General features: G+C 41.2%; 1 protein-coding gene across 4 annotated transcripts in view; it reads left to right on the top strand.

The window, feature by feature from the left end:
- ZMYND11 (zinc finger MYND-type containing 11) overlaps window positions 1-11,043 on the top strand; it is a 375,736-nt gene that overhangs the window by 54,414 nt on the left and 310,279 nt on the right. For all 4 annotated transcript variants that reach the window (XM_053713832.1, XM_053713834.1, XM_053713835.1 and 1 more), the window contains exon 2: window positions 160-225. The gene's annotated coding sequence lies outside the window, so the exon portion shown is untranslated. The remainder of the gene's footprint in view (window positions 1-159; window positions 226-11,043) is intronic.

Consider the following 11,043-nt stretch of genomic DNA (forward strand, 5'->3'; position numbering starts at 1 on the left):
GCAAAATCCCATGTGATGTAATCTTGTGTTATTCCCCAGTAGCTGCCTAGAGATTTAATCCCAGATGTTTTGCGTAGCTGTTATAAGAGATACAGTATATTATTTTCTTAATCTTTTGCTCTGCTTTCATTTATCTCATTGTCTCTATTTCATACACAGCTCCAGTTGCTCCCTTCCAGTTCCTCAGCTTTTCTAGAAGCTACCTGCATGAACCACTAACACACGGTAAATGTTTTTAACTATTTTTTTTCTAGTCAGTTATATTATTGTAAAAGTATTTCCATTCTAAACTATAGTGAGTAATAAAAAAATTAAAAAACAAAAGCAAAAAACAAACAAAAAAAAAGCAACTTATAGCATTGCACCGTCTTAAAAGAATCTTGACTGATTACAGTAGGGTGTTTACCCATAGCACCACATTATGGCTTTTGACCAGATGCTGTATAGTAGCTCTAAATATTAACTTAAAGTGATGGTAAACTCTCCCCTTTTTAAAAACAGATCCGGAATCTTAGGGATATTTTAGATGGAGTTTAATTCAAACCGTTAGCTCATTTGAATTTCATATCAACTTTAAAAAGTTATAGCGCAACTTTATTACAACTGATGAATTAAACTCAATCAAAATATCACTAACATTTCAAATATGTTTTTGTAAAGGGGAGAGTTTACCATCACTTTAATTGTTTCTAAATTAAGTATTCTTCAATTTTTCACTAAACAAGTTGCTAATAATATATGTTGTTTCAATGTTTCTATATACATTTTGTTCGAATGAACATTTTCTGTTTTTTAAGTGATAAAATTTGTATTATTATTATATTGATGATAGGTGTACTAATTACAAATATTCAGCCTTGTTTAAACAAACATAAACTGTTTTAAACCTGCTTTTTTCACGTTAAAAAGTTACGGCTAGATTACGAGTTTTGCGTTAGAGGCTATGCGGTGCTAACGAGCAGTTTATGCTCACCGCTCACTTACAGACTGCGCTGGTATTACGGGTTTTTACAAACCCGGCGTTGACCGCAAAAAAGTGAGCATAGAGCAAAATTTAGCTCCACATCTCACCTCAATACCAGCGCTGCTTACGTTAGCGGTGAGCTGGCTAAACATGCTCGTGCACGATTTCCCCATAGGGATCAATGGGGGAAAGCCGGCTGAAAAAAAACATAACACCTGCAAAAAAGCAGCGTTTAGTTCCTAACGCAGCCCCATTGATTCCTATGGGGAAAATACATTTATGTCTACACCTAACACCCTAACATGAACCCCGAGTCTAAACACCCCTAATCTTACACTTATTAACCCCTAATCTGCCACCCCGACATCGCGGCCACCTGCAATATATTATTAACCCCTAATCTGCCGCTCCGGACACCGCCGCCACCTACATTATATGTATTAACCCCTAATCTGCTGCCCCCAATATCGCCGACACCTACATTATAGTTATTAACCCCTAATCTGCCGCCCCCAACGTCGCCGCCACTATATTAAAGTTATTAACCCCTAAACCTAAGTCTAAACCTAACCCTAACACCCCCTAACTTAAATAAAATTTAAATAAATCTAAATAAATATTCCTATCATTTAATAAATTATTCCTATTTAAAACTAAATACTTATCTATAAAATAAACCCTAAGCTAGCTACAATATAACTAATAGTTACATTGTATCTAGCTTAGGGTTTATTTTTATTTTACAGGCAAGTTTGTATTTAATTTAACTAGGTAGAATAGTTACTAAATAGTTATTAACTATTTAATAACTACCTAGTTAAAATAAATACAAAAGTACCTGTAAAATAAAACCTAACCTAAGTTACACTAAGTAATCAGCTCTTTTACCTGTAAAAAAAAAAGTGCAAATCACCCCCCCAACATTAAAACCCACCACCCACACAACCAACCCTACTCTAAAACCCACCCAATACCCCCTTAAAAAAACCTAACACTAACCCCTTGAAGATCACCTTACCGGGAGACGTCTTCACCCAACCAGACCAAAGTCCTCAACGAAGCCAGGAGAAGTCTTCATCCAAGCCGGGCGAAGTGGTCCTCGAGACGGGCAGAAGTCTTCATCCAGACGACATCTTCTATCTTCATCCATCTGGCGCGGAGCGGGTCCATCTTCAAGACATCCGACGCAGAGGATCCTCTTCATCCGACGGCTCTTCTCGAATTAAGGTTCCTTTAAATGACGTCATCCAAGATGGCGTCCCTTCAATTCCGATTGGCTAATAGAATTCTATCAGCCAATCGGAATTAAGGTAGAAGAAATCCTATTGGCTGATGCAATTAGCCAATAGGATCGAGCTGGTATTCTATTGGCTGATTGGAACAGCCAATAGAATGCAAGCTCAATCCTATTGACTGATTGGATCATCCAATAGGATTTTTTCTACCTTAAATCCGATTGGCTGATAGAATTCTATCAGCCAATCGGAACTGAAGGGACGCCATCTTGGATGACGTCATTTAAAGGAACCTTCATTCGAGAAGAGCCGTCGGATGAAGAGGATGCTCCGCGTCGGATGTCTTGAAGATGGACCCGCTCCGCGCCGGATGGATGAAGATAGAAGATGCCGTCAGGATGAAGACTTCTGCCCGTCTGGAGGACCACTTCGCCTGGCTTGGATGAAGACTTCTCCTGGCTTCGTTGAGGACTTTGGCCTGGTTGGGTGAAGACGTCTCCTGGTAAGGTGATCTTCAAGGGGTTAGTGTTACGTTTTTTTAAGGGGGGATTGGGTGGGTTTTAGAGTAGGGTTGGTTGTGTGGGTGGTTGGTTTTAATGTTGGGGGGGGGGTTTACAGGTAAAAGAGCTGATTACTTTGGGGCAATGCCCCGCAAAAGGTCCTTTTAAGAGCTACTTGTAATTTAGTGTAGGTTAGGGCTTTTTTTATTTTGGGGGGGCTTTTTTATTTTTTTAGGGGGATTAGATTAGGTGTAATTAGTTTAAAATTCTTGTAATTTGTTTGTTTATTATTTTCTGTAATTTAGTGTTTTTTGTTTTTTTTGTACTTTAGCTAATTTTATTTAATTTATGGAATTAATTTAATTATAGTGTAGTGTTAGGTGTAATTGTAACTTAGGTTAGGTTTTATTTTACAGGTACTTTTGTATTTATTTTAGCTAGGTAGTTATTAAATAGTTAATAACTATTTAATAACTATTCTACCTAGTTAAAATAAATACAAACTTGCCTGTAAAATAAAAATAAACCCTAAGTTAGCTACAATGTAATTATTAGTTAAATTGTAGCTATCTTAGGCCTAGATTTGGAGTTTGGCGGTAGCCGTGAAAACCAGCGTTAGAGGCTCCTAACGCTGGTTTTAGCTACCTCCGGTATTTGGAGTCAGTCAAAAAAGGGTCTAACGCTCACTTTCCAGCCGCAACTTTTCCATACCGCAGATCCCCTTACGTCAATTGCGTATCCTATCTTTTCAATGGGAACTTTCTAAATCCGGTATTTAGAGTCGTGTCTGAAGTGAGCGTTAGAATTCTAACGACAAAACTCCAGCCGCAGAAAAAAGTCAGTAGTTAAGAGATTTCTGGGCTAACGCCGGTTCATAAAGCTCTTAACTACTGTACTCTAAAGTACACTAACACCCATAAACTACCTATGTACCCCTAAACCGAGGCCCCCCCACATCGCCGCCACTCGATTAAAAATTTTTAACCCCTAATCTGCCGACCGCCACCTACGTTATCCTTATGTACCCCTAATCTGCTGCCCCTAACACCGCCGACCCCTATATTTATTAACCCCTAACCTGCCCCCCACAACGTCGCAGCCAGCTACCTACAATAATTAACCCCTAATCTGCCGACCGCAAAGAGCCGCCACCTACATTATAGCTATGTACCCCTAATCTGCTGCCCCTAACACCGCCGACCCCTATATTATATTTATTAACCCCTAATCTGCCCCCCTCAACGTCGCCTCCACCTGCCTACACTTATTAACCACTAATCTGCCGAGCGGACCTGAGCGCTACTATAATAAAGTTAATAACCCCTAATCCGCCTCACTAACCCTATAATAAATAGTATTAACCCCTAATCTGCCCTCCCTAACATCGCCGACACCTAACTTCAATTATTAACCCCTAATCTGCCGACTGGAGCTCACCGCTATTCTAATAAATGTATTAACCCCTAAAGCTAAGTCTAACCCTAACACTAACACCCCCCTAAGTTAAATATAATTTTTATCTAACGAAATAAATTAACTCTTATTAAATAAATTATTCCTATTTAAAGCTAAATACTTACCTGTAAAATAAACCCTAATATAGCTACAATATAAATTATAATTATATTATAGCTATTTTAGGATTTATATTTATTTTACAGGTAACTTTGTATTTATTTTAACCAGGTACAATAGCTATTAAATAGTTAAGAACTATTTAATAGCTAAAATAGTTAAAATAATTACAAATTTACCTGTAAAATAAATCCTAACCTAAATTACAATTAAACCTAACACTAGACTATCAATAAATTAATTAAATAAACTATCTACAATTATCTACAATTAAACCTAACACTACACTATCAATAAATAAATTAAATACAATTCCTACAAATAACTACAATGAAATAAACTAACTAAAGTACAAAAAATAAAAAAGAACTAAGTTACAAAAAATAAAAAAATATTTACAAACATTAGAAATATATTACAACAATTTTAAACTAATTACACCTACTCTAAGCCCCCTAATAAAATAACAAAGCCCCCCAAAATAAAAAAATGCCCTACCCTATTCTAAATTACTAAAGTTCAAAGCTCTTTTACCTTACCAGCCCTGAACAGGGCCCTTTGCGGGGCATGCCCCAAGAAGTTCAGCTCTTTTGCCTGTAAAAAAAACATACAATACCCCCCCCAACATTACAACCCACCACCCACATACCCCTAATCTAACCCAAACCCCCCTTAAATAAACCTAACACTAAGCCCCTGAAGATCTTCCTACCTTATCTTCACCTAACCAGGTATCACCGATCCGTCCTGGCTCCAAAATCTTCATCCAAACCCAAGCGGGGGCTAGACATCCATCATCCGACGGCTGAAGAAGTCCAGAAGAGGGTCCAAAGTCTTCATCCTATCCGGGAAGAAGAGTAGATCCGGACCGGCAACCATCTTCTTCAAAGCGGCATCTTCTATCTTCATCCGATGAGGACCGGCTCCATCTTGAAGACCTCCATCGCGGATCCATCCTTCTTCTCCGACGACTAGACGACGAATGACGGTTCCTTTAAATGACGTCATCCAAGATGGCGTCCCTCGAATTCCGATTGGCTGATAGGATTCTATCAGCCAATCTGAATTAAGGTAGGAATATTCTGATTGGCTGATGGAATCAGCCAATCAGAATCAAGTTCAATCCGATTGGCTGATCCAATCAGCCAATCAGATTGAGCTCGCATTCTATTGGCTGATCCGAACAGCCAATAGAATGCAAGCTCTCAGTCCAGCTAGTGTTATTGGTCGTAGAGACTCAGTAAGTCAGATTGCTCTGACAGCACTGATCACCCGGCTCTACCCGGGGGGGAGGTAAATGCCTAGAAATAATAGGCCGCCGCCTTAGGCCTTTAAGCTCCAATCTGGGCCCACAGTGTCACGAAAACAGCCAGAAAAAGAAAGATATAACTCCACACTAGTTTACACCGTGGGGCTTTTGTGTAATGGGTGCTTATTCTTGCTGATTAAAGATAATAACCGGCGGATTATTATTGATATATCTGGAGCCCATAGAAAATGCGTCCTATCCAGAACACAGCTTGGACACGCCCCATATGTACATATTTTTATATATTATGTACATTTTTATACATAGACACACCGGTGTCATTTTTAAACTTTGAATACATTTGTATTATTTTTGTTTAATTGTACTTTTAGCATCACTATTATCGGGTAAATTTACCATAATCAAATAAAAGATCATATTTCTCCAACATAGGTGTGTCCGGTCCACGGCGTCATCCTTACTTGTGGGATATTCTCTTCCCCAACAGGAAATGGCAAAGAGCCCAGCAAAGCTGGTCACATGATCCCTCCTAGGCTCCGCCTTCCCCAGTCATTCTCTTTGCCGTTGTACAGGCAACATCTCCACGGAGATGGCTTAGAGTTTTTTGGTGTTTAACTGTAGTTTTTATTATTCAATCAAGAGTTTGTTATTTTAAAATAGTGCTGGTATGTACTATTTACTCTGAAACAGAAAGGTGATGAAGATTTCTGTTTGTAAGAGGAAAATGATTTTAGCAACCGTTACTAAAATCGATGGCTGTTTCCACACAGGACTGTTGAGAGGAATTAACTTCAGTTGGGGGAAACAGTGAGCAGACTTTTGCTGCTTGAGGTATGACACATTTCTAACAAGACGATGTAATGCTGGAAGCTGTCATTTTCCCTATGGGATCCGGTAAGCCATTTTTATTACATAAGAAAAAAAGGGCTTCACAAGGGCTTTTAAGACTGTAGACATTTTCTGGGCTAAAACGATTGATATATAAGCATAGGCAGAGCCTCATTTTCGCGCCTCTATTGCGCACTTGTTTTTGGGAAGCATGACATGCAGATGCATGTGTGAGGAGCTCTGATACATAGAAAATACTTTCTGAAGGCGTCATTTGGTATCGTATTCCCCTTTGGGCTTGGTTGGGTCTCAGCAAAGCAGATACCAGGGACTGTAAAGGGGTTAAATATAAAAACGGCTCCGGTTCCGTTATTTTAAGAGTTAAAGCTTTCAAATTTGGTGTGCAATACTTTTAAGGCTTTAAGACACTGTGGTGAAATTTTGGTGAATTTTGAACAATTCCTTCATACTTTTTCACATTTGCAGTAATAAAGTGTGTTCAGTTTAAAATTTAAAGTGACAGTAACGGTTTTATTTTAAAACGTTTTTTGTACTTTGTTATCAAGTTTATGCCTGTTTAACATGTCTGAACTACCAGATAGACTGTGTTCTGTATGTGGGGAAGCCAAGGTTCCTTCTCATTTAAATAGATGTGATTTATGTGACACAAAATTTAGAGAAAATGATGCCCAAGATGATTCCTCAAGTGAGGGGAGTAAGCATGGTACTGCATCATCCCCTCCTTCGTCTACACCAGTCTTGCCCACACAGGAGGCCCCTAGTACATCTAGTGCGCCAATACTCCTTACTATGCAACAATTAACGGCTGTAATGGATAATTCTATCAAAAACATTTTAGCCAAAATGCCCACTTATCAGCGAAAGCGCGACTGCTCTGTTTTAGAAAATACTGAAGAGCATGAGGACGCTGATGACATTGGTTCTGAAGTGCCCCTACACCAATCTGAGGGGGCCAGGGAGGTTTTGTCTGAGGGAGAAATTTCAGATTCAGGAAAAATTTATCAACAAGCTGAACCTGATGTAATTACATTCAAATTTAAATTGGAACATCTCCGCGCCCTGCTTAAGGAGGTGTTATCAACTCTGGATGATTGTGAGAATTTGGTCATTCCAGAGAAATTATGTAAAATGGACAAGTTCCTAGAGGTCCCGGGGCCCCCCGAAGCTTTTCCTATACCCAAGCGGGTGGCGGACATTGTAAACAAAGAATGGGAAAGGCCCGGCATACCTTTCGTCCCTCCCCCTATATTTAAGAAATTGTTTCCTATGGTCGACCCCAGAAAGGACTTATGGCAGACAGTCCCCAAGGTCGAGGGGGCGGTTTCTACTCTAAACAAACGCACCACTATACCCATAGAAGATAGTTGTGCTTTCAAAGATCCTATGGATAAAAAATTAGAGGGTTTGCTTAAAAAGATGTTTGTTCAGCAAGGTTACCTTCTACAACCAATTTCATGCATTGTTCCTGTCACTACAGCAGCGTGTTTCTGGTTCGATGAACTAGAAAAGGCGCTCAATAAAGATTCTTCTTATGAGGAGATTTTGGACAGAATTCATGCTCTCAAATTGGCTAACTCTTTCACCCTAGACGCCACTTTGCAATTGGCTAGATTAGCGGCGAAAAATTCTGGGTTTGCTATTGTGGCGCGCAGAGCGCTTTGGCTAAAATCTTGGTCAGCGGATGCGTCTTCCAAGAACAAATTGCTTAACATTCCTTTCAAGGGGAAAACGCTGTTTGGCCCTGACTTGAAAGAGATTATTTCTGATATCACTGGGGGCAAGGGCCACGCCCTTCCTCAGGATAGGTTTTTCAAGGCCAAAAATAAACCTAATTTTCGTCCCTTTCGCAGAAACGGACCAGCCCCAAGTGCTACGTCCTCTAAGCAAGAGGGTAATACTTCTCAAGCCAAGCCAGCCTGGAGGCCAATGCAAGGCTGGAACAAAGGTAAGCAGGCCAAGAAACCTGCCACTGCTACCAAGACAGCATGAGATGTTGGCCCCCGATCCGGGACCGGATCTGGTGGGGGGCAGACTCTCTCTCTTCGCTCAGGCTTGGGCAAGAGATGTTCTGGATCCTTGGGCCCTAGAAATAGTCTCCCAAGGTTATCTTCTGGAATTCAAGGGGCTTCCCCCCGAGGGGGAGGTTCCACAGGTCTCAATTGTCTTCAGACCACATAAAAAACAGGCATTCTTACATTGTGTAGAAGACCTGTTAAAAATGGGAGTGATTCATCCTGTTCCATTAGGAGAACAAGGGATGGGGTTCTACTCCAATCTGTTCGTAGTTCCCAAAAAAGAGGGAACATTCAGACCAATCTTAGATCTCAAGATCCTAAACAAGTTTCTCAAGGTTCCATCGTTCAAAATGGAAACCATTCGAACAATTCTTCCTTCCATCCAGGAAGGTCAATTCATGACCACGGTGGATTTAAAGGATGCGTATCTACATATTCCTATCCACAAGGAACATCATCGGTTCCTAAGGTTCGCATTTCTGGACAAGCATTACCAGTTTGTGGCACTTCCGTTCGGATTAGCCACTGCTCCAAGAATTTTCACAAAGGTGCTAGGGTCCCTTCTAGCGGTGCTAAGACCAAGGGGCATTGCAGTAGTACCTTACTTGGACGACATTCTGATTCAAGCGTCGTCCCTTCCACAAGCAAAGGCTCACACGGACATTGTCCTGGCCTTTCTCAGATCTCACGGGTGGAAAGTGAACGTAGAAAAAAGTTCTCTATCTCCGTCAACAAGGGTTCCCTTCTTGGGAACAATAATAGACTCCTTAGAAATGAGGATTTTTCTGACAGAGGCCAGAAAATCAAAACTTCTAAACTCTTGTAAAATACTTCATTCTGTTCCTCTTCCTTCCATAGCGCAGTGCATGGAAGTAATAGGTTTGATGGTAGCGGCAATGGACATAGTTCCTTTTGCGCGAATTCATCTAAGACCATTACAACTGTGCATGCTCAGTCAGTGGAATGGGGATTATACAGACTTGTCTCCGACGATACAAGTAGATCAGAGGACCAGAGATTCACTCCGTTGGTGGCTGTCCCTGGACAACCTGTCACAGGGGAGGAGCTTCCGCAGACCAGAGTGGGTCATTGTCACGACCGACGCCAGTCTGGTGGGCTGGGGCGCGGTCTGGGGACCCCTGAAAGCTCAGGGTCTTTGGTCTCGGGAAGAATCTCTTCTCCCGATAAATATTCTGGAACTGAGAGCGATATTCAATGCTCTCAAGGCTTGGCCTCAGCTAGCAAAGGCCAAATTCATACGGTTTCAATCAGACAACATAACGACTGTTGCGTACATCAACCATCAGGGGGGAACAAGGAGTTCCCTGGCGATGGAAGAAGTGACCAAAATCATTCAATGGGCGGAGACTCACTCCTGCCACTTGTCTGCAATCCACATCCCAGGAGTGGAAAATTGGGAAGCGGATTTTCTGAGTCGTCAGACATTTCATCCGGGGGAGTGGGAACTCCATCCGGAAATCTTTGCCCAAATTACTCAGTTGTGGGGCATTCCAGACATGGATCTGATGGCCTCTCGTCAGAACTTCAAGGTTCCTTGCTACGGGTCCAGATCCAGGGATCCCAAGGCGACTCTAGTAGATGCACTAGTAGCACCTTGGACCTTCAAACTAGCTTATGTATTCCCGCCGTTTCCTCTCATCCCCAGGCTGGTAGCCAGGATCAATCAGGAGAGGGCATCGGTGATCTTGATAGCTCCTGCGTGGCCACGCAGGACTTGGTATGCAGACCTGGTGAATATGTCATCGGTTCCACCATGGAAGCTACCTTTGAGACGGGACCTTCTTGTTCAAGGTCCGTTCGAACATCCGAACCTGGTCTCACTCCAACTGACTGCTTGGAGATTGAACGCTTGATCTTATCAAAGCGAGGGTTCTCAGATTCTGTCATTGATACTCTTGTTCAGGCCAGAAAGCCTGTAACTAGAAAAATCTACCACAAAATATGGAAAAAATATATCTGTTGGTGTGAATCTAAAGGATTCCCTTGGGACAAGATAAAAATTCCTAAGATTCTATCCTTTCTTCAAGAAGGTTTGGAGAAAGGATTATCTGCAAGTTCCTTGAAGGGACAGATTTCTGCCTTGTCTGTGTTACTTCACAAAAAGCTGGCAGCTGTGCCAGATGTTCAAGCCTTTGTTCAGGCTCTGGTTAGAATCAAGCCTGTTTACAAACCTTTGACTCCTCCTTGGAGTCTCAATTTAGTTCTTTCAGTTCTTCAGGGGGTTCCGTTTGAACCCTTACATTCCGTTGATATTAAGTTATTATCTTGGAAAGTTTTGTTTTTGGTTGCAATTTCTTCTGCTAGAAGAGTTTCAGAATTATCTGCTCTGCAGTGTTCTCCTCCTTATCTGGTGTTCCATGCAGATAAGGTGGTTTTGCGTACTAAACCTGGTTTTCTTCCGAAAGTTGTTTCTAACAAAAACATTAACCAGGAGATAGTCGTGCCTTCTTTGTGTCCGAATCCAGTTTCAAAGAAGGAACGTTTGTTGCACAATTTGGACGTAGTTCGTGCTCTAAAATTCTATTTAGATGCTACAAAGGATTTTAGACAAACATCTTCCTTGTTTGTTGTTTATTCTGGTAAAAGGAGAGGTCAAAAAGCAACTTCTACCTCT

Source organism: Bombina bombina, chromosome 5 (assembly GCF_027579735.1).
Source record: "Bombina bombina isolate aBomBom1 chromosome 5, aBomBom1.pri, whole genome shotgun sequence".
NCBI classification, from domain to species: domain Eukaryota; kingdom Metazoa; phylum Chordata; class Amphibia; order Anura; family Bombinatoridae; genus Bombina; species Bombina bombina.